Source organism: Neophocaena asiaeorientalis, unplaced genomic scaffold, assembly GCF_003031525.2.
Source record: "Neophocaena asiaeorientalis asiaeorientalis breed wild unplaced genomic scaffold, Neophocaena_asiaeorientalis_V1.1 scaffold280, whole genome shotgun sequence".
Lineage (NCBI taxonomy): Eukaryota > Metazoa > Chordata > Mammalia > Artiodactyla > Phocoenidae > Neophocaena > Neophocaena asiaeorientalis.
The window spans coordinates 7,672,448-7,694,985 of NW_020185321.1; positions in this window are offsets into that span (position 1 = coordinate 7,672,448).

The window sequence follows — 22,538 nt, forward strand, 5'->3', positions numbered from 1 at the left end:
TTCAAAAGAAATTCACTGTCTTTATTAACTATAAACAATGGTAGAGAGGAATCATCAATTTGGATATTAAAAGGAAAGCAACCTTATGATTACCAGTAGGGAGAAGGAAGGAGGGAGGGGCAAGATATGGGCATGGGATTAAGAGATACAGACTACTATGTATAAAATAGATAGACAACAAGGGTATATTGTATAGCACAGGGAAATATAGCCAACATTTTGTAATAACTTTAAATAGAGTATAATCTATAAAAATATTGAATCACTATGCTGTAAACCTGAAATTTATATAATATTGTAAGTCAACTATACTTCAATTTTAAAAAAAGAAAGGCAACCTTGTGTTGACCAAAGAGTTGTAGTGAACTTGACATGGTTAACCTAACTGACACCTCAATTCAGGTGTGAGTATTACCACACCCTAAGTTATTTACAGCACATCTTGAACAGATAATGGGATGGCCAGGGAGAGGATATTTATTAAAATAAATAGCATCATATCACAGAGAGAAGTTTGGGGATTAGTACTATTTTTTTACCATCATTTTTTTTAACTCCTTTTCAGGGCAAAACATGTGTTTGAATGGTACCTGACGTGGCAACAAAAGACAAAAAAATCAGTGAAGAGGTGAATCAAATTGTTATGGGCCAAATTGTGTGCCCCACAAATACATATGTTGAAGTCCTAACCTCCAGTACCTCAGAATGTGGCTATATTTGGAGAATAGGGTCTTTAAAGAGGTAATTTAAAAATGAGGTCATTAAAGTGGGCCCTAATCCAATATGTCCTTATAAGAGGAGGTTAGGATACAGACAGTATATGTGCACTGTAGAAAGACCACATGAGGACACAGCAAGAAGGCAACCTGTTATCTGCAAGCCCAGGAAAGAGTCTTCAGGAGAAAACAAACCTGCCAGCACCTTGATCTTGAACTTCCAGCCCTCAGAACTGTGAGAAAATTAATTTCTGTTGTTTAAGCCACGTAATCTGTTATATTTTATTATGGCAGCCTTAGCAAATTAATACACGAATCTTGGAAATTTGTTGGAAAATATGCCAAAGAAGTAGCAGTAGCTATATTGTACATTTTTGTATTTGCAAAATATTTTTTTATCTCCAACTATTTCTTAAAAACGAAGCTCTTAAGGATTTTATCTACAATTTTTGACCAACAAGCCAAAACAATGAGAGATTTTTGTGGTGAAAAGACATTGGAATCAAAGACAGAAGACCTGTGTCTGCGTTTTCACTCTGCCACCACCTGGAAAGTTCTGGGCCAGATACTGGGAGGGGATAAAGTTAAAAAGACGATACAAGGAAAATGAAGAGAGATCCTGCCTTCAAGAAGCTCATAGTCCAGGAGAAGAGCCAGATAAGTGGATAACTACAAAACAAAGCCAAAAACTAAAGTATGTAGCCCAAATAAAGAGTCATGGGAACAACAGGTAGAGTGCAGTGCAATGATAAGCCCACGCACTGCAACGAAGAGTAGCCCCGCTCACCGCAGCTAGAGAAGGCTCGAGCACAGCAATGAAGACCCAGAGTAGCCAAAAATATAAATAAATAAATAAACTTATAAATAAAGACATCTGAAAGGTATCACAATCTGTAAAACGAGAGACTGGAGTCATCTCTAAAGTCTTTTGTAAGTACACAGTTCTATGTCTCTGAAACCCCTCTACTGTAAATGACTTGGGTAGTTAATAACAGTCAGAATGTAAAGTCAAAATACTTGATCAGATATGCTATGTATAAGCTTTTTGTGATATTCCAGCTATAAGCTTGCAAAACTGCTGGACAAGTCAATCAAGCCTCCTGTCAAGACACTGTGTGTGTGTGTGTGTGTGTGTGTGTGTGTGTCTATCTGCCTTAGGAGTGATGTGGAGATTTCATTTTCATAATTAAAATAATTTTGTAGTAAAAATAATAGTAACATTGATTCAGATTTAGTCTAAGCAGTGGATGCAACCTCAAGTTAAATTGTCAGGGGAACAGAATGTATCTATCTTATTCTCCATCACAAGCCCAGAGCCTAGTGCAGTATCCAGCACGTAGCACATATTCAACAAATATTCTGTCAGGTCATATGTAAAACTTATGGGGAGAAAACATCTTGAAAATGCAGCTCCAGAAATATCCTAATTTATACATGTCCAGCAGCTGGATGAATGTTTTAATGAGCAGGTTGAATGGATTTGACATGAGAAGATTTGGGTTCCAGGGCTTTCCACACTCAATAGTTGTGTAATCTACACTGTGTCACTACACCTCTCAGTCTCCCTGTCGTTATTGGTCAGATGGGGTCAGTGATACCAAAACTGCTATATATCAATGGATTGTTGTGAAGATAAAATAAAATAATGTGCATGAAAATTCCTTGAACACAAGGTGAGAGGAATGATACAAATGCACAGTTAGGTCGTCTGTATGTTGCAAAGAGTCCCACTGTCTCTCTTGCACCTCAAGTTCAGAGATACAGTTTGACTTGTACTTTGGAGACTTCAAAGGGACACTTAACTTTAAAAAAAAAAAAAAAAGGAAAAGGTGAAAAATAAATAAGAATGGCTTGAGTTTAGAGAAGTCAGAAGTGGAAAGTCCATTGATGTCTGCCCCAGCAAGATCTGAATTTGAACAATAAGTCCATCCCATTCATAGAACCAGCTAAAAGTAATTCGTTTTTCAATAAATCCTCATTTCCAATATTCTGGATGGCCTCTGGCAGAAAATGTTATATAGCTATAAAATGTAGTCATCAGGGCCATTTTAAGAGTTTTGCCTGTCCTAGCTACTTAATTTTGGAAGCTGCATCTTACATTATATCAAAATTAAAATGTACCCACATCCCATATTCAATATAACTCAAACACAACCCTAGATGAGTTGAATTGTAGTTGACTGGCCAACATAATACTATACTGATAAATGTTTAGTAATTTTCATTTTACCACTTTCATTCATATTTTGAAGGCAGTAATTTTTTTCAAGCCTCAAATATTTTGAGTAGACCCTTAAAAAACTAAACTAAACTAAAAACCCAGGCTCTCAGCCCATAGTGGTAACAGATAAAACAGCCCTGACTTTCATAATTGTACAATTAGTCACTTCGTGTAATTGCACTGGATTTTGAAAGAGAAGGGAAAGTCTTCACTCACTGTTTCCTAGTAATCTTTGTCCACAAGTCTATTTTCCCCACCTGCTATGTTTGCCTAAGACCAGTCATTTGTTACCTGCTAGTTCCAATTGATTTCCTTTGCCTTTGCCTCCTTTAGTCATGAGTGCAAAGAACAGACTGTACGATTTATACCGGCCATCCAGTACCAATCATTAGATAACGAGACCCTTTACTGAAAGCATTTAGAGTAAAACAATACTTTCAGTTTACCTTTGCTTTCATTTCCTTCTTTGTTACACTAGGTTCAGAGCGAGGCCAAAAATGGTATCACAAGGCCTATTTAGACATCCAAGCAAAGAATGCTAAGTCACTCTAAATAAATCCCTCGGCTCCAGTAGAATTTTACACATTTTCAGGTGCAAGTTTCCAACAACATTTGGGGTTTTGGTTTTCCCCTTGTCTGCTTCAGACACTGTCTTTACATATAAGGGGAAATGAGTCATATTAAATTATTCTCCAGCAAATGTCCTATAAAGCCATATCTAAGTCATCCTGTTTGCTAATAAAAAGATATTTTTCCTCTGAAAGACACAGGGATGGACCATGCCCAAAGACTAATAGCGGAGTTAGACAAACCCAAAGTCGTTAGCTGGTAGGGGAATCTGAACTTATGGCCTTTCTTCAAGTGGGCGGGGTAGGAAGGGAGTAGCAAGGATCTGTCAGCCTTGAAAACTCAGGCTTGTGGCAGGGATGCTGGGAACTTCCTGTGGTTACTAAGAGGCTACAATACCTTGTATAGATGTCTTGGTAATTATTTTCTAAAGTTGGCCCTGCCCACTGGCTTACCTTAGCTAGTAGTACATTATCAAGACCAGTATCTTCCAGAATTCTACGATTCTAAGATCTATTCAGAAGAAATAAAGGTCTCTTCCAACAAATGTGAGGGGGAAAACGTCCATATTTTAAACATTGAGCTCAAGTTGACTTCTGTAATTTGTAACTCCCAGTCAGATTTCCTGATTTACTCACCCGATTGGACTCAAGGTCTCACAGACTAATTTCAACATTTGCCAAGGTGAATACAATTAGGTAGGCTGGTCTGCCATAAATCCTAAAGCCAAATATGCATGGTTTTGAGGTTTTCAGATTATTTTATTTAGGATCTCTGTTCATTCTCCTGGATTAGTGCCTACATATGTAAATCCCTACAAGAGTCCAGCATAAAAGGTAAATGAGGTGTCAGGCAACAGAGGATGGTAAAGATAGGGGGACTGGAGAGGCCGTGCATCAATCCACAGGAGGCAGTTACCATTCAGCGATGGTTGACTGATGCCATGAAGAAAACTGGCCTGGTGTGGCCAGATAGTCTGATACTTCAAAAGAAGTAAGAAGTTTGGATTTCTGTGTGAGGTTCCCCATTTTGTTTGTTTGTTTTACACACTGGGTTAACCTAGCCTGTATATATCAGCAACTCACATGTAGTCCAGGGGGCCAAGAGTTTGGGACCTGGTAATGGATCCTATTTAATTCTGCCACTTTGGCATGAATAGTGGTGAAATTACCACTGCCATTCTTTTGTTTTCATTGTTTTATTTAGCCTTAGCTGATCTCAAAAAGTTACTTAAGTATATTCAACAACAAGGAAGTGTGGGAATGAATAACGATCTATGAAACAGCAAAGCAGGTGTCAAAGTCACAGACACACACGCACACGCACACACACACACACACATACACACACATATTCTTTGTTAAAAACTACCAGAAAAACTTTAAAATATGAAAATTCATTGTATGGATAAATTACTTCAAACTTATAGATTACAAAAAGTCCAGTTAAGCTATGCATCTATTTCATCTGTTCTCTTTACTATTGGATTTTAAAATATGTGCTCAGTGAGGTGACCCTTATATCAAAGACTACAAACAGTGCTTAAAGATATGCAGCACCTTCTTAAAGAAACACACACATTCTTATAAGCACAATTAAAAGGGGAAAGGTTAAAGGCTACACTAGATTGTTCTATTCTGTGCCAAGAGTCTGCTCCAGCTGCAACTAAATAGTGGTTCTCAGGCTTAATTAAATAAAGACCCGTGTAAATTCTAACTGTTTACTATGTGATTAGAACTTCTCTGGGCAAAAAAAAAAAAAAAAAAAAAAAACTCATATTTGATTTCCTTGTTGTCTGCACTTGCCCAAACGCTTTACCCACCAGGTATGTACTGAAGCTGTGTAAACTCAACATTTTTCTTTTGGAATCAAGAGTAAGATATAAAAGTTTATAGAAACAGTGCAACCCAGTTGTGGAAAACTCATTTTATGTGAATGAAAAAAAAATAGTCTCTATAGTTACAGCCGATGTTGTCATGAAGAAATTTCTCCCAATAACACTGAGAGCAGTAGTTCTTAAGCTTGGTGTAAGAATCATCTAGGGCACCTGTTAAAAATACAAATACCCAGACCCGTCCCCAGAGGTTTACTGTGACTGTGGGGAGTACCCCCTAAGGGATCTGAATGCTGATCCAAGGACCACATGTGAAGAAGCGCCAACCTAGAGAAAAATCCTGCTTCCAAGTTGAACATAGTAGTGCTATTATCTGAATTCATTTTGGGGGGAAAATGGGTTTATTCGTAATAAAGGGGAGTAGCAGGAGTAGCCTCTTCAATTATACCTATTCTTCAGCTTCAAGCTAATCAACTAATAATTTTGTTTCCTTTAATATTTTTAAAATTCAGTGTATTTAAATAATGACTATTATGTGTCCTATAATATTGTTAAAATTCAGTTCATTTAAAAAGTACACAGATTCTGAGATAATGTACAAAATATACAGTCAAAATTTTGATATTTGCAAAATCCTTAGGAAAATAAGCACACTTTACAAGCAAGCAAGTATAAATGCATAATTCAGTTAGTTTTTCTTTCATTTGTCCTTGGCATTGATGAAGAACGAATTAGCTTCTCTCCTTGGGTGCCTACCAGAAATAATAGTAACAAGTCGAGCTTTTTTTCCCCCCCTCGGTAATATGTTCCTTTGTAGATAAGCACTGTGGAGAGGTAAAATAATGTCTTTTAAAAGTTTACTGTTTTCCTGTTCTAAGATGTAAATGATAGGGGAAGGACTGGGAGCTATTTCAGAAATATTTATTCCATTGAGACAATGGATTTTGGTCATTAGAAGAAAGAATCGTGGACTGTCAAAATGAAACAAAAAATTTTGCTTTTTTCGGAACAGATTTTGCTCTACAGCAAGTTTCAATACATAGAGTGGGCACACCTTCTCACAATAGTGTACATTATTGTCTTACAGAATGAACTGAGGGTACAGGTAGACATATTATGGAAAAAGCTTTAATGATGTGATGCAAATTTTTGAGAGAGGAGATGTTTTGATTTTTAAAGAATTCAATAAATATAACGATTGAGTTAAGAAATGAGTTTTTCTTGTTTTTGCTCTCAAAACTATTCAAACAATTTATTAATCTCCAGTCTGTTTCATCAATCTTTTATGATGTGTTACAAGGAGTTTTTCAAATTTAAACTTCATTACCTCATTTTATAGTTATAGACCCTGACCACTATAATTCTTGGTTTTAACTAGGCCATGAGGAGAGGAATGTATTCATTAGGTAGTCCAGTGCTAGAAGCCTATAGTTTAACCAAGGTTAAAACAAATAAGATGCCAACGTTCACAATTCCAAATAGACTCAAGAAGCTGAAAAATTAATTTAAAAACAACATAATGCATTTCTATAATTATATTAGTTTGCCGCTGTTTCATCATTTATGGAAATGATTACTGCAGAAAGATGCAGCAGTCATTGTCTTTTTCTATATCTAGAAAGGAGACGTAAGTGATTCTTAGCAGTAAGAAGTTATTTGTGCTTGGAACTCCTGTGCCACAGCTTCTTTAACTAGCTCCTAGGTAGAATTCATTAATTTTTATTAACAGGGAAAACATTTGTTCCCGTGACAATATTTGCATTGCCTGAATGATTTTCACCTCTGGCACAAGGTGTGCTATCGGCTCATACATCACCCGATTACTTGGAGAGCAGAAAGACCCTCAGTCATTAGTGAGTGAATTAAAGATGATCTTAAGAGCTATTAATCACAGTGACAAAAGCCTTAATGTTTCTGTGACCCTAGTGGAGCCTGGGGACTCAAAGGGAAGCAGAGGGAGAGAAAATGGAAACATATGTTTTCTCCAAAATAACCTACCTTAGGAGAACTGTCAAAGAGAGAGTCACATCAAACTAAGAAATTCTGCCAGCCACTGGCCCCTGGATTATGTGTCTATTTATCTTCTTGTGAACCCATGTTTCCTTTTAAAATATATGTTTCTTGTTATAGACAATTAGAGAGCCAAAGCCATTGTCTTTTGTATTTTTAATATCTCTATGTAAAGTGTATTCAAAAGGACTTGTACTTCTGCTAAACTACCTTCCTTGAAAAAATTCAACGAAAATTGTATTCAGTCTGCTAACCATGTAAATCAGGATAAAAACAAGCAGACAATAGCAGTAAAGCACCATTATAAACATTAATTCAAGCAGATACCATATTCCAATAATGGACCAAAACGGTAACGTTATTAAGTACTACAGTAGGATACAACACTTAATCATTCTTCAATATATCCGGCTCTATTCGTCTGGATGTTTACAAGATTATAATGGCATCAACTCCACTGTTAATAATATAGGCACTTGCTGGAATTTCAATTATCTTTTGCAATATGTTGATGTGAGGAACAGACTACAACTGGCTATTTCCGAATATGGTGAGAAGATCCATATCTCCTTATTTGTATGCATGTCTTTGTTTACGTAGCTGAGGTAAAAATATTGCATTGTGCTCACATCTTGTAACTGGTTCTGCCTCTATGATAAAAAAAAAAAAAGGAAATTCTAGCTAAATGTTTTTCTACATGTCAGTTTCTCTGATGTGATTTAGATTAGCAAAAAGTATTGCTGAAATTACAGTTTTCTCTTTTTAATATTGATACCAAATGGCCACACATAAAAATTTTCTTTCAATTTTCAGTGCCTAATACAGTAACTAACACATAATCGGGGCTCAATCACTACATGTTGGCTGATTGAAATAGATAAATAAATAACATTGAAAAACAAATATCATTGTGGATAAGGAATATCAAGAATTTTCAGAATTTTTATTTATTCATTCTCAATAAACTTTTATTTTATAGTTTGACTAAAGAGCCCAAATCATCAGTTCAACTGAAAAGCATGAGCTTGAACTACATGAGATTATTTTCTTATTTATTAGAAAGAACATTTTTAAGCATAATTATCTTTCTGGAACCATAGAGAAGATAAAGGAAAAAATTATATAAAATTAATTTGCTGTAAAAAAAACATTTTTTAGAATAATTTAAAAGTTCCATGAGAAAAATAAAACCTCCTTAAGAACCAATCCATTTTTGTATTCTACTTTACCATTTATAGAACCCTATGAACTAGATTTCATTATTTTCCCCCATCTCCCAGATGAGGAAACCAAAACTTAAAATATTAAAGTAAAACTTTCCCCAGTGTCACAAATCTAACTAAGGGGCAGAGAACGCCAGGTCTTCTGGCTTCAAATCCAGTTCTCTTGCCATTAAACTAAGCTGTGTCAAATGCAAAGAAAATATCTAGGTTAACACAGAATCAATCTTTGAAATTTGGTCTCTGATAAAGCCTACTTTCTACGCAGGAAGTCATACTATTAAAGGCTATAGGTGACATCCAAATACTAACTTCTTTGCAATTATTAGTCATAAAAAGAGAAAAGTTTAGGAAACTCATGTCAGATCCACTGATAGAATATCAAAAATTAGTGAACAAAATGTTCATGGAAGCACCTTCTTTAGTAACCACACAGATTCAAATTACAACTCTATCCATTTAACAGAATCAAGCTTTCTGGAATGTTATTCCTGGGGACAAAAACCTTTTTTATTTAATTCCCTCTTCTCCCCCTGCAATCCCCAGCAAATAAGAGTTAAATAAAAATGAAAAGTATAGATTTACAGAGAAATCTGTTTTCATTTGGCATTTTTCCTTCTCCCCAGGCACTAAAAGGAGATCCATTATAATCTCAGAGTAGAGTTCAACACTCAGGAGATTGGAACTTTTTTTCTAAAAACAATTGAAAAATTACTGTTGAATGGTTAGACTTCCTAAGATTTCAGCAGAGCCTAATTGCAATGTCATATATAAAGTGACAAGACACTCATAACCATTTCATCTCTTAAATGTACTAAAGAGATGTGGTACTCATCCAGTCGCTCCAGAAAGGTCCAGGACACGACTAATTTCTACTATTTATTGAGCATTTACCATAAGCCAAACACTAATTTCAGCACTTTGCTTATGTTAACCTATTTAGTCCTCATAATAGCCCATGAGTTACATATTACTATTATCCCTATTTTATACGAAGGAAACTGAGCAGAGATGTTAGGTAAATTAATATGTGATGAAAAAGCCATGATTCAACGCAGATAGTGTAGCTCCAGAGCCCACACACTCAATTCCTAAACTATATACCTTCTCACTCTGCACTTCACCCTGTAATAGCTTCCCAAATATAGGATAACAGTAAGAATAGTTTTTTAAAAGATACATTCATCTAAATCACAAATATTCAAGTTCCTGAGTCAAAAATTGACATTCAAACATTTTCAATTGCAACAGAGATTCAGGAGCAAGTAGTTTATAGCAGAGATGGTCTCAGGAAACACAGGGAGAGAAGTAGGAAGAGAGAGAAGCCAGAAGTAAATAAAGGGTTTGTTATCATGTGAATTACCACTGAGAACTAAGGAAAACTGTGTAGATCAGCATGGCTGAGGTGAGGAAGCTGGGGGTTTTGTCCACCAATTCCCATCAGTCATTTGTTGAGAGCTGATCCCAGGGGATGCAATTCCTTGAACTTCTGACCTGCCCATGCTCAGACCCAGCCTACTCAGGCAAACCATTTGGAAGTCATGGTTAGCCTGCACAGAGATGTTGAGGGGACGTGGATTGGGCACTAGCCATCTGTAGCGCTGGCCACAGCCAGCATATGAAGAAGAGATACTTCATACACTTCTCGTTTTCCTGCTCCAATATGCAGAGTTTGATCTAGTAATTAAAAACCACGTGTGCTTGGCAAACAAAATAAAATTTTTATTACTCCTCTGTCCATATTACTTACTAATTCATTCTTTTCCCCAACAAAAATTTATTGTGATCTTGAATCTAAGTTGGGTGCTGGGGGCAGAGATTAAAACATAAATTAAAAACACTGTCAAACAAGACATAAAAATTACTAGCCATAAAAGCAAAGGCTGATAAAAACTGACTACATTAAAAGGAAGACCTTCTGTTCATTTAGAGATAGCATAAAGGAAGGGGGGGGGGAAGAAAAGCTACAAACTAGGGGAAGATATTTGAAAAACATGTAATTAACCAAGGATTAGTATCCAGAATATAAAAACAACTTCTAAAACAATTAAGACTAAACAAAAACCCAATGGAAAGATAGGCCATAGCCATAGACATAAACAGGATTTCACTAAATAGGAAACATAAAAGGTCCATAAATATATGAAAAGAAACTCAATCCCTTTAGTTATCAGGAAAATACAAAGTAAGGTGATAATAAGATAGTATTTTACACCTCCGAGATTGACAAGTAGGATAATAGCAAGTGGTCTGAATACGTAAAGAATGCAGGAAATCTTCCCCTTTGCTGCTGTGTGTGTGTAAACTGGCACAAGGACCTTAAAAAGCAATCTTGTTCTACCTTGTGCTATCCCCTCTGACACAGCAATTCCACTCCTACACATATACTTTAGAGAAGTTCTTGCATACACTTATTGGAAGACATGTTTGAGACTGTTCTCTTCAGCACTGCTTATATCCCCAAACTGCAAACCCAAAGGTCCATTGCAAGAGAATGCATAAGTAAGTTGTAGTACAGTCTTATCAGAAAATAGTATACAGCGTGAAAATGAGCAACAGGGATGAACTTCGAAACAAAATATTGCATAAAGAAAAGCAAGATTCAGATTATTTTCTTAACTCAAAAATAAAGCAAAGCCAAACAATATATTGGTAATATATATATAGGCAAACCCCCACATTTTTAAGTAGGGAAATGATAAAGGTAAGATTCAGGGGAACAGTTACTTCCAGAGCGAGGCAGGGGAATTGGGATAAGGAAGATGCACATAGGGAGATACGATAATACAGTCATGTTTCACTCCTTAAGTTAGGTGGTCTAAGTTCACGGGTATTCATTTGACTTTTATGTTCTATTACTTGTACATATGTTACATATACAGGCATACCTCGTTTTATTGTGCTTCACCTTATTGCTCTTTGCAGATACTGCATTTTTTACAAATCGAAGATTTGTGGCAACCCTGCATCGAGCAAGTCTATTGGCATCATTTTTCCAAGAGCATTTGTTCACTTTGTGTCTCTGGGTCACATTTTGGTAATTCAGTGTTTCAGACTTTTTCATTACTATTATATATGTTACTGTGATCCGTGATCAGAGATCTTTGACGTTACTACTACAACTCACTGAAGGCTCAGGTGATGGTTAGCATATTTTAGCAAGAAAGCATTTTTTTAGTTAAAGTATGTATTTTCTTTTAGACTTAATGCATTGCACACTTAATAGACTATAGTGTGAACGTGACGCACAGGAAACCAAAAGATTAGTGTGACTCATTTTATTTCGATAGTGCCTTTATTGTGGTGGTCAAGAACCAAACCCACAATATCTCAAAGGTGCGTCTGTATTATGTTACATACGTTCTTTTCCATGTATCAAGTATTACATGATAAAGGATTACTAATTAAGAAAGTGATCGTTGACCGTCCATAGCTCACAGTCCTGTGGGGAAGTCTTCTTGCGGAAATGCTAAGTGCTGTGATGGGAGAATCACGACAGAGGGAGTAAGGAGTCCAGGTGAGGGCAAGAAGGTTTCATGGAGAAAGCCTTGAAAGGTGAGCATGATCAGTTGAGTGGAGGCAGCAAACGCGTTCTAGGCAGGGGAAACCGAATGAGCAAAGGATTGACAGAAGACTGAAGCCTGCTGACATTTAAGGTGCTGAGACGGGGTGAGGTGACGGGTTGTGGAGGAAGATGATACTCCAAATAGTTTACTATTGAGTGAATGACGAGATCTGGATTCTTTTACGGCAAGGCACAATTCTCACATTTTTAAGGGGACTTCTTACCATTGCTCATCTTTTTAGGGATGGACCCTATGCGGTCTAAAACTCCTGATGGAAAAACCACTTCTGGTTCCCACTTCAGACTGGTGGGGTTGAGAGAGGGGGAGGAGAAATTAAACCTGTCCGGCTCCTTCTTGCTGCCAGTTGTTCACCCCAGACCTAAGGGTCAAGTAATTGCCTCTAGATTTGTAGAGAAAGTCATGCTGGATGGTCTCACCAGGATTAAATGCCAGGATCATTGAGAAAATTTCATCCCATTAGAGGCACAGAGGCCAGACGAGCCCTCTATTTGTGGAGCTGACTATGCCTTCTGTACACAGGTAATTTCCCAAATAGTTCAAATAACTTGGAAGGGCAGAGAGTGCACACTGACAAGAGGAATACAGATGACAACGCATCTGATCATACTGGAGCCTGCCCTGTGTGGCCTGGGAAGTGAAGCGGCCATTTCCCACACCAGTTGGCATCACAGTTTAGTCTGGCACCGTGGGCAGACAGATAGGATCCACAGCTCTCTAGGAGAAGTCCAAGGCATCCACGCCCTGGACAGAACCTTCCCTCGGAAGGAGTGTGGCTAATATGTTCACATTTCTATGGTGTTTGACAAAACATTTTGTAACAAATAAAAATTATACAGTGATAATGAAATCTATTACCGAGCAATACTTCCAGTGTTTATAGTAAAATGTTTTCATTCACCCTCATTTTAAAAACTTTGAACCAATTCAAACTTGTTATCACACTCACTGACATACATTAGTAAGAATATGTCCATTTCACAAAACCCAAGAATTCTATCTCTATCAAAAAATAGAAAAGCCTATGGGAGACAGACCAGGGTTTATTTTGTGTATCTTTAGCAAATTTGAGATCTTTTAATGCAGATAACATCATGGTATAATTTCCACATAGAAATACTTTTACTTAAATTGTTCCAATGGATTTGTCTGAATTTATATCAAATATACATAAGATTTTTGGTAGATGGAAATATCAAGAATAAAAGTTGTTTTTAAGATTTTTCCATCTCAGTTACACTTAAGAGTCATTTCCATATGCCATTGAAGTTATACTTAAGAGTAATGTTATACTTAAGAGTAACTTCCGTATGCCATTAAGGTATGAATCTGAGAGTTTTAATCTTCCACTTTTGTTTTCTAGTGAGCACAAAGGATATAAGAAGCAGCTACTACTAACAAGCTATAAAAATCTGTAGTGCGTGGGCATGTCACCACCCCAGTTAGGTGGGAGTGCTAATTTAATTTCTTCCATGCCAGCAAAGGAAGTTTCAGATGTTTCATGTCATATATTTATATGACTTCCATTCCCATCATTCCACTAAAAACCTTGCTCTGATTTTGCCAGCAGTCACCATCCCATCCAACCCAAAAACTTTCATCTTTTTCATTCTCCTGTTTGACTGGGCTTATCTCCTGTCTATACTCTCTGGGAAGACAATGAACTTTTCCCCTGACCACTGTTTCCCCACCTACAAGAAATCATATATTTAGGAGATTATAGAGACAGTGACCACTAACATTTAGTGAAAGAAAATCAGTCAAAACAAATAAATAACAAGAGTTTCCTAAAAGTGAGATGACTACAGAAGAAGATGCAAAGCCAATTGTGGTGGTCTCTCTTCCATTCCTGGACATAAGGGGTTCCACAACCCTGGAAAACCCATCATCACTGAGGTCTTCAGTTTTTTCCATTTGCAGTTTTTGACCCTGAGTATAAAATTGGTCAAATGGCCTCGTGTCTTTATGGCCCTAGTAGATTTCTTCATATTGCAGCTATTTGAATGCAGGTCTGTATTCTTTACAACACTCCCACAGGACCTGGTCCAGTGCCTTGTACTCAATAGGTAGTCAGGAACTACCTGCTGAATTTAAATGAGGGAACCTCTTGAAAGAGGACGCATTCCCCCACAGTGTTAAAAACAACTATTCACAGTAAGTTTGTAAAGATTAATTTTCTAGTCACAATATTTGAAAGTATGTACCAGAGCTGGGATTTCTCTCCTCCCCATCTGCTTGGAAGTTTCTTGGTGTCACACAGAAAAGAATAAATTGCAAATGGAAGGAAACTCCATCCTGGTCTCTCCCCTGTGAGCAAGCACCTTGACTCTCTTTGAAACGGACAGCATTGAAGGCTCCATTCATGCCGCCCACATTAGGCCCTTCCTTACACTCCTCTGTGGTCAAATAGTTGTTAAAAACAACTATTCACAGTAAGTTTGTAAAGATTAATTTTCTAGTCACAATATTTGAAAGTATGTACCAGAGCTGGGATTTCTCTCCTCCCCATCTGCTTGGAAGTTTCTTGGTGTCACACAGAAAAGAATAAATTGCAAATGGAAGGAAACTCCATCCTGGTCTCTCCCCTGTGAGCAAGCACCTTGACTCTCTTTGAAACGGACAGCATTGAAGGCTCCATTCATGCCGCCCACATTAGGCCCTTCCTTACACTCCTCTGTGGTCCAACAAGGGAAGACCTATTCTGTGCAAGGCACTGCACGACTTTGTTTGGCAGGAAGGGAAAGGGGAAGAAGTGCAGCCCCAATCTCCCCTCAAAACTAATACTGTAATCTAAGCAATAGATTTACCTCAAGTAATCATGTTTATATTGTAATATCTTTGCCCACCTTAGCTGCTCAGCACACTGTTAAGGCCCGGGGAAGTAAACAAACAAACAAAAATACCCACTTCCCTTGTGTGCCCTCAAATAGTTGAGGCTAAACCTGACTTCCGTTCCCATCATTTCACTAAAAACCCTTCTCTGACTTTGCCAATAGCCTCCATCCCATCCAACCAAATAACTTTCATCTTCTTCATTCTCCTGTTTGACTGGGCTAATCTCCTGTCTATACTCTTCGGGAAGACAATGAACTTTTCCCCTGACCACTGTTTCCCCACCTACAAGGCTGGGTCTGCTGCTTGCCCTGCTTACCCAGAGACCCAGCAGGCCTCCATCTGGGCTTCTCTACCAGCGATTCTTCCCTGCGGGTGGAGTGAGAGAATCTAGCTGCTCAGCAAAACTCAGTTGTCTCTGAAGACAGAAGAGGATTCTCAGTACTATATATTTAGCTCAGCTTTTCCCCCTCTCTTGTAGTCAGTGAGCCCTTTCCATTCACAAATACAGAGATCTCTCTTACGTGTGGAATCTTGAAACAAAACAAAACAAAAACCCAACAAAAACAACAAAACAAGCTCATAGGTACAGAGAACAGATTGGTGGTTTCCAGATGTCAGGGGAGTGAGGGGTGGGAGAAATGAGTAAAGGGGGTATACATGTATGAAACAGAAAATATAAATAAAAATAAAACTAAGAAGGTAATCAGAAAAAAAGACTGATCCCTGGTAGGGAAATGATCATTTTAGCTATACCACTGCATTTGATGTTACAGCAGATAATCTGTACTCTAACTAATGATGTATTCTTTATAACTGTCTCATTGAATCCTCAGCAAAACTAAATACCACGCTGTGTATAAATGCACACAGCCAGTAAGTGGCCAGGGCAGAATTCATACCCAGATCTGTTTTACTCTCCGTAAATGACTGATCATACATTTTGTGAGGATAGATTTTACAAGTTTAACTTGTGTTATGAATCTAACTATGTCTCATGTCCCGCCAAAAACATGTACAATAAATAAAGTTGAAGAGCTAATACACGTACACAAATATAACACTGGAAGAAGTGAATAAAGGAAAAAAAGTAGAGAAATGTCTTATAATCTCCCAAGTTTTCATTCCCAAACTCACCCTCTTACAGGATTCCCACATCTGCACCTCAGGACACTTTCCTGTGCTGATAGATTATGACTTTGGAAACACATTTTAACTTCTCCCTTGCCCCAGACTCTCTTACCCAAGTCTACTTTCACATCCTTTTAACACTTCCTGAAGCATCATTTTGATCATGTCACCCTCGCTCTCAAATCCTGTGGGGACTCTCAGTTCCCACATCAAGGAAGAGACCCCATAAACCTTTACCAGAGGCTTCACATCACAGACCATCTTTCCCCTCACAGACTCCAATACACCCCCCCCCAAACTTCCTGAAAGACACACACGCTCCACAAATAATGCAGATCTTCCCTATCAGCCACCTTGCTCTGAGTTCATAGCACAACGCTTGTTAAACTACCCTCCCCGTTCTTGATAATTTACTAAGTGGGCATTGGTTCTGGGTGCTGTGCTTTACCTTTTGTGTTCATTATCTTAAACCCTACCCTTCCATACACTGTGAGGTCAACAGCACCATCTCTGCTTTGCAGATGAGGAAATTAAGGCTGAGAGGGTTGCCCACGATCACACACCTGGTGTCAGAACCAGGATTTGAACCCAAGTCTGGCTGACTCAATAGTGCACGCTCACAGGTACTACACACTACTGTCCACATGCCCATCAGGATGGTACATGACAACATGCACTCTGTCCATGCTGTTGTGGTCCACTAATACAAAATTAATTAAACGTATTCTTAAATTCCCCAGATGTTTTTCAGCATGATTTTGTCAGTCGATAAACACTCAAAGGTCTATAAATTTTTCATGTTCTGAAAAAGGGCCACCATACTTTAAAAGATTGGAATCCAACTCCCTCATTTTACCTAGAACCTAGAATTTGGTTGGAAGCCTCCTCATCCTCTAAGATTCAGATGAAATTGCCTTCAACCACCCAGTTCCTTGACCTGTGACAGTCCAGAACCCTACACAGCCATGTCTACCAATTCCCGGCGGGGAAGAATTAAGTCTTCTCATTGCCCTCTGCCACCCACGCTTCAAAGTTCTCCTGGTCCACCCCCACCCTCCCCCACGCTGCCTTCCTGTAAAACTCACCCTCTCATTCAGTTTCTAGAAGACGGCCAGTCAAATCAGGCATTTCATGAGTTTTATTTGATTAAAGAAGGGAATAGGTTAAGATCACAGCAAAGAAGAACTACACAGTATTGTAAATCAACTATACTTCAATGAAAAAAGAAACCCTATTAATTAATCAATTTCTAATTTAAATGTTAAAAAAAAGATTACAACACGGAATGTGTGGTAGTCCAGTTTGAGGTAGTCAAAGAAAACCAGAACATCTTTCTCACTGATTCTGTAACTACATTTTTTTTTTTTTTTTTTGCAGTACGCGGGCCTCTCACTGTTGTGACCTCTCCCGTTGCGGAGCACAGGCTCTGGATGCGCAGGCTCAGCGGCCATGGCTCATGGGCCCAGCCGCTCCACGGCATGTGGGATCTTCCCGGTTATAGGGCAATTACTACATCCCCGGCACCATGTTAATTCCTGGAAGTAAAACAGTGAAACAGACATTGTTCCTGTCCTCAGGGAACTCACACTTGGAAACAGACCACACAAACAGATGATTACTGTACAAAACGATGAGTAGGTGTTCACAAAGCACTCAGGGAAAAACTAAGAGGAAGAGACCACCTTAACCTGGAAAGCTGGGGAAGGCTACACGCCAGAGCTACAATTTTAAATAATACCTCTTCCGTGAAGATTTTGCCATTTCCAGACATCTGAGTGAGAAAAAGTACATTCTAGGCAGAGAAAAGCATGCATGTGGCTTACATATTAAAGGACCGGTGAATAGTTGCATATAGATGGAGTATAAGCATTAAAAAAGGATGCAAGATGTGAAGCTAAAGCAATAGGTCTGAGGCATATTATGGAAACCCTTTTCTGTGATGCTATATGGTTTGGCAACTAGGAGTCATGACATGATCAGATCTGTATTTCGGAAAGATACGTGGAAAGTTCTTGGGTGAGAGCTAGGAGAGGAGAGGAACCAGAGGTTATTACAATGGTCTTGGTAACCAATGGGGAGGTGATATTTAGGTCATCACTGGAACCTGACTCACAATAGATACTCAACAAATGTTTTTACTTAATTGAATTTGTCTCACTAACATCTTGCTCAAATATAGTGAGCAACTGGCCTTGATACAGTATGTTTTAAAACACCATCTACGGGCTTCCCTGGTGGCGCAGTGGTTGAGAGTCCGCCTGCCGTTGCAGGGGATGCGGGTTCGTGCCCCCGTCCGGGGAGATCCCATGTGCCGCAGAGCGGCTGGGTCCGTGAGCCATGGCCGCTGAGCCTGCGCGTCCGGAGCCTGTGCTCCGCAACGGGAGAGGCCACAGCAGTGAGAGGCCCGCGTACCGCAAAAAAAAAAAACAAAAAAAACACCATCTACATTTTGAATATTGAAAATGCTCAGGTACCTGATCAGGGTTAAGATGACTTGGAACTAACTGAATATTTATAGGTCATGTATCACATACTAAGCATCCTCTCTACATTACCTCATTTACTCCACACAACAACCCTTCAAGATAGTATTTTCACCATTTTACACAAGAGGGAAATGACGTCAGAGGAATTAGTGAACTAGGGGTAACACCAGAATTGGAATTTGATGCGTGCCTAACTTCAAAATCACCTGTAAATTCTGGGTATTATGGCAGCAAAGGTCACTGGTAAAGTCACATTCTCCTTGATCATATACTTCAGAATAGGATTCACAGGAATGAGACAAGGTTGTGGATGAGAGATCTCTGGCCTAGGAAGAGAAGTTCTGATACTGGTTCCATTTTTTACTACCTACGGCAGCAAACCATAGTGAGTTAGATATAGTCATAACACATTGCATAATTCCAATAAGGCATTCACATCTCAACTACTCTTGATTATTTCCAATTCAGTAATAGATCAAACAGACCCACTGGTGGGCTGGGGGAGGGTAGAAAACTCACTTAACTCCTAAATACCATTAAATATTTAATAGTATTATCAGGAGGTAATGCCACTTTCCATAATACATTTGGCTTCAGGTACACTGGAATCCAGACTTCTGACATCCCCATACACTGATAAATTTCTGACCCTGAAGTTTTATTTGAGTTCAGATCTCCAAAATCTCCTTAAGCCAATCTACCAGGAACAATGCCTGTCAACAGAGAGACAGAACATCATCCACAAAGCCTTTAAAGTTTTAAAAACAAAGCCAAAGGAAGCTCATTTGGGAAAGGTCTTTTCTTTCTTTAAGATGAGAGATGGAGCACAAATGAAGCATACCATGGTAAATAGGAACTGTGCTCCCTTGCAGTCATGCACTATAGCCATTAAGCCTTAAGGTCTTCAGGTACCAAGCAATGCATATGATAAATTTCTCAAAAACATCCCAGCCATAACATAGTTCTTGCTGATTGCTCATTTACCCATAATGCATGCTGTCATAGCAAAGCCTGACAAATGACAGAGAAAGCTCAGGTTATTTTTTACACTGACTGCCAAGCCCCTCACCTCAGATTATTCATTTATTAGGGCAATCACTGAGGTCTGGGTACTTAATATTGTTTTCACCAAATATGAAAATGATCTACTTGCCTATTCTTTAGTTCCTCCTAGGGCAAGCCATTTATCACCAGCTCAGGATAAATGACTGCTTCATTATAGCTATAATTTATGAGGTGTTAGAAGTAAAGAGCCACGCCTAGAGACTTAAAGCTTTAATATGGATTAAAATAAGATAATCAATCAAGCTAATACAAATTTTTCGCTCAGCATTATTTCTTGTTTTGAAATAGCTTAATAATTTTGGAGGGGAGGGGGGATTTTAAGCCATGTTGAATATCTCATTATCCAATAACATGCATGTGTATCTGAGGCAGTATGTAAATAGATATAGGATGAGATACTACCAGGAAAAAGGAAATAAAACCATGCCACCAGCTGTGATTGACCAAAATCCTTATTTTCCTTAATGGTGTCTGATAAACTGGAGGTCAAGGAGTTTGAGAAGCAGGTATGAACTTAAGTAGCCTCTTCTCTCCAATTTTCTTATTTCTCTATAAGAATACCGCAGAAAGATCATGGCTGCTTTATTTTTCCTTATTCTCCCTACAACAAAGAACTTACTCTAGGGAGAAAAGTTATGTTTCAATAACATTTCAACAATTTTGCTTTTTTTTTATGACTGAGGCAGGGTTGCACAACTCATAATTTGGACAAGAGCAGCTTCTTGCTGTGTCTAGGGAATAAAGAGTATTTCCCTCTGACATAGCATTACGGTCTTAGATTTTTTTTCTGGTTTGTATCTTGATTTTATGGTTATTAAGCTATGCCAAAACAAATATTATTTCTAAATTATGTGTCATGCTCAAAACACTAACATAAACCTAATTGACCACTTGAGCAAAAACCTTTGAAGACTGTATGGGAAGTTCACAATTTAATGCTTTAAACACATACCACCGGGAAGAAAATCACCACAAGATTTAACAAATAAGCAGTCTAAAGCCAAAACACAAAGACGTTAATTAAAAAACCCTCCAGAAGTTCTTGCCATTTTCCTAAGACCATGTTCCTTGCAGGTGAGACAAATGGGCCCCAGCTGCCTCCAGGCAAATCTTGAAGGATACTTCCAGCAAGGCCTGGTGACTGGAAACTACTCAGCCTTGAAATTAACATCCCTAGGAAAAACCTTTTCCTCCCCCCTCTAGACAACGGCAGCTTACATCTTCGGGACAAAACAGAAAAAAAAAAAAAAATGATGACAAAAAAGGGGGCCAGAGAAGACAGCTGAAGTCACGCTGTGTTCTTCTGAAGGCCCCTTCATTTCTTACTTCAGAGAGAGCATGGAAAACACACTGATCCTGATAATGGCTTTGATCAACGTGGCCAATCTCCCCACTTCCTTACACACACGTACTACAGAGTTTACCTTAAAGGAGTGAAAGCTGGGACTTTCACAAAAGCTCTGTGTCAGGAGGTGTGATTACAAATGAAGCCATGAATCTGTGTGAGAAGAAAAGGATCTTTCACAAGCTCATAATGGGAACTGAATGCAAAAGTCACAGAATTGTAACCCAGAGTATGGCAACCTGTGATATAAAATAGTTCCACCTAGTGCAACTGTTTTCCATTCAGTATTATTTCCAGCAATAAAAGCCTCTGAAATATCAGACTGGTTTAAATTAAATTCCAACCTAGATCTTTGTTAGCTAAAGGGACATTTTTCAATCTGGTCATTTTCCCCCACCTTACATATAATTCCACAACAGCACTTCAACAGGGATAAAACAATTTAAGCTCTGAAGTTGTTCAGTGCATGTGTGCATGTACTTTTCATGCCCTATGCATTTGGACAGAAAATGATTCCCTTCTCTCTGTCTCTCTTACTTGGACCTTAGAGTTGAGATGGTTTTTTAAAACATGAAAATGCAAAATGTAGCGTTCACAAATGTACAGCATCTTATTTTCAACATAAAAGGTACTAAAAATATATATGTCTGGGCTCCATGTATAAGGAACTCTGCTTGTAAAAATAAATAAGTTTACTCACTATAAAAATACTCACCATCTTAGCTGTGAAAAGCCTTCCAGTGGTTATAGAGAGAAAGGAAAGCAGGTAGAAAACCTTGATTTGACTGTTGGGTCTTTGATTTGTTAGTTACATATTTATTTGTTTGTTTGTTTAACACTGTCTATACCTCCAGGTACTCCACCATCCATGTCATCAACTGTGGCAAATCTCCCTTCTCTTTCTCACGCCTATTTCTACAAGGTTCCTGATGGTGAAGGAAAATATCCTAGGTCTTGGTGAACAATGTTACAGTCAATTATATCTTGTATGCTACACTACATGCATATGTCTCCTTTGTGTGGTATCATTGATTATTATTGTAATTTTTATTTCTGTGTTAAATATAGTGGGCACAGAATACTTCAGTAGTGAGGTACACACAAGTAAGTTATAGAAGACATTGAAAATGTTTTAATGTAAAAACAAAAAAGCCTCGTAGGCATATTGAAAATAAACATGGTTTCCTTTATGGTGGGGCATAAAGCACCATCATTAACTGAAAATTCAGAGATGAAGAACTACTTTTTTCCTTTACATTTGCTTCCCTGTTTACGTGACGAAATTTTCAAATTATTTCTCCTCTCAGAGTACTAAGGTGTCCAGTAGTGCTTCTTTATACATGTGATTCCTCAGGGTGGATGCTCCCAAAGAAGAGTTATGAGCAATGAAATCTTTGAACGGATCAAAGCTTCCAACAGGAATCTGATCAGAGGCTTTGGTAAGCCACGTCACCACAACTCACGCACATGTCCGACCACACAGCCTGGTAGGCTGCCGGAGCCAAGCTGCCTCCCTCAAAGGCCGGG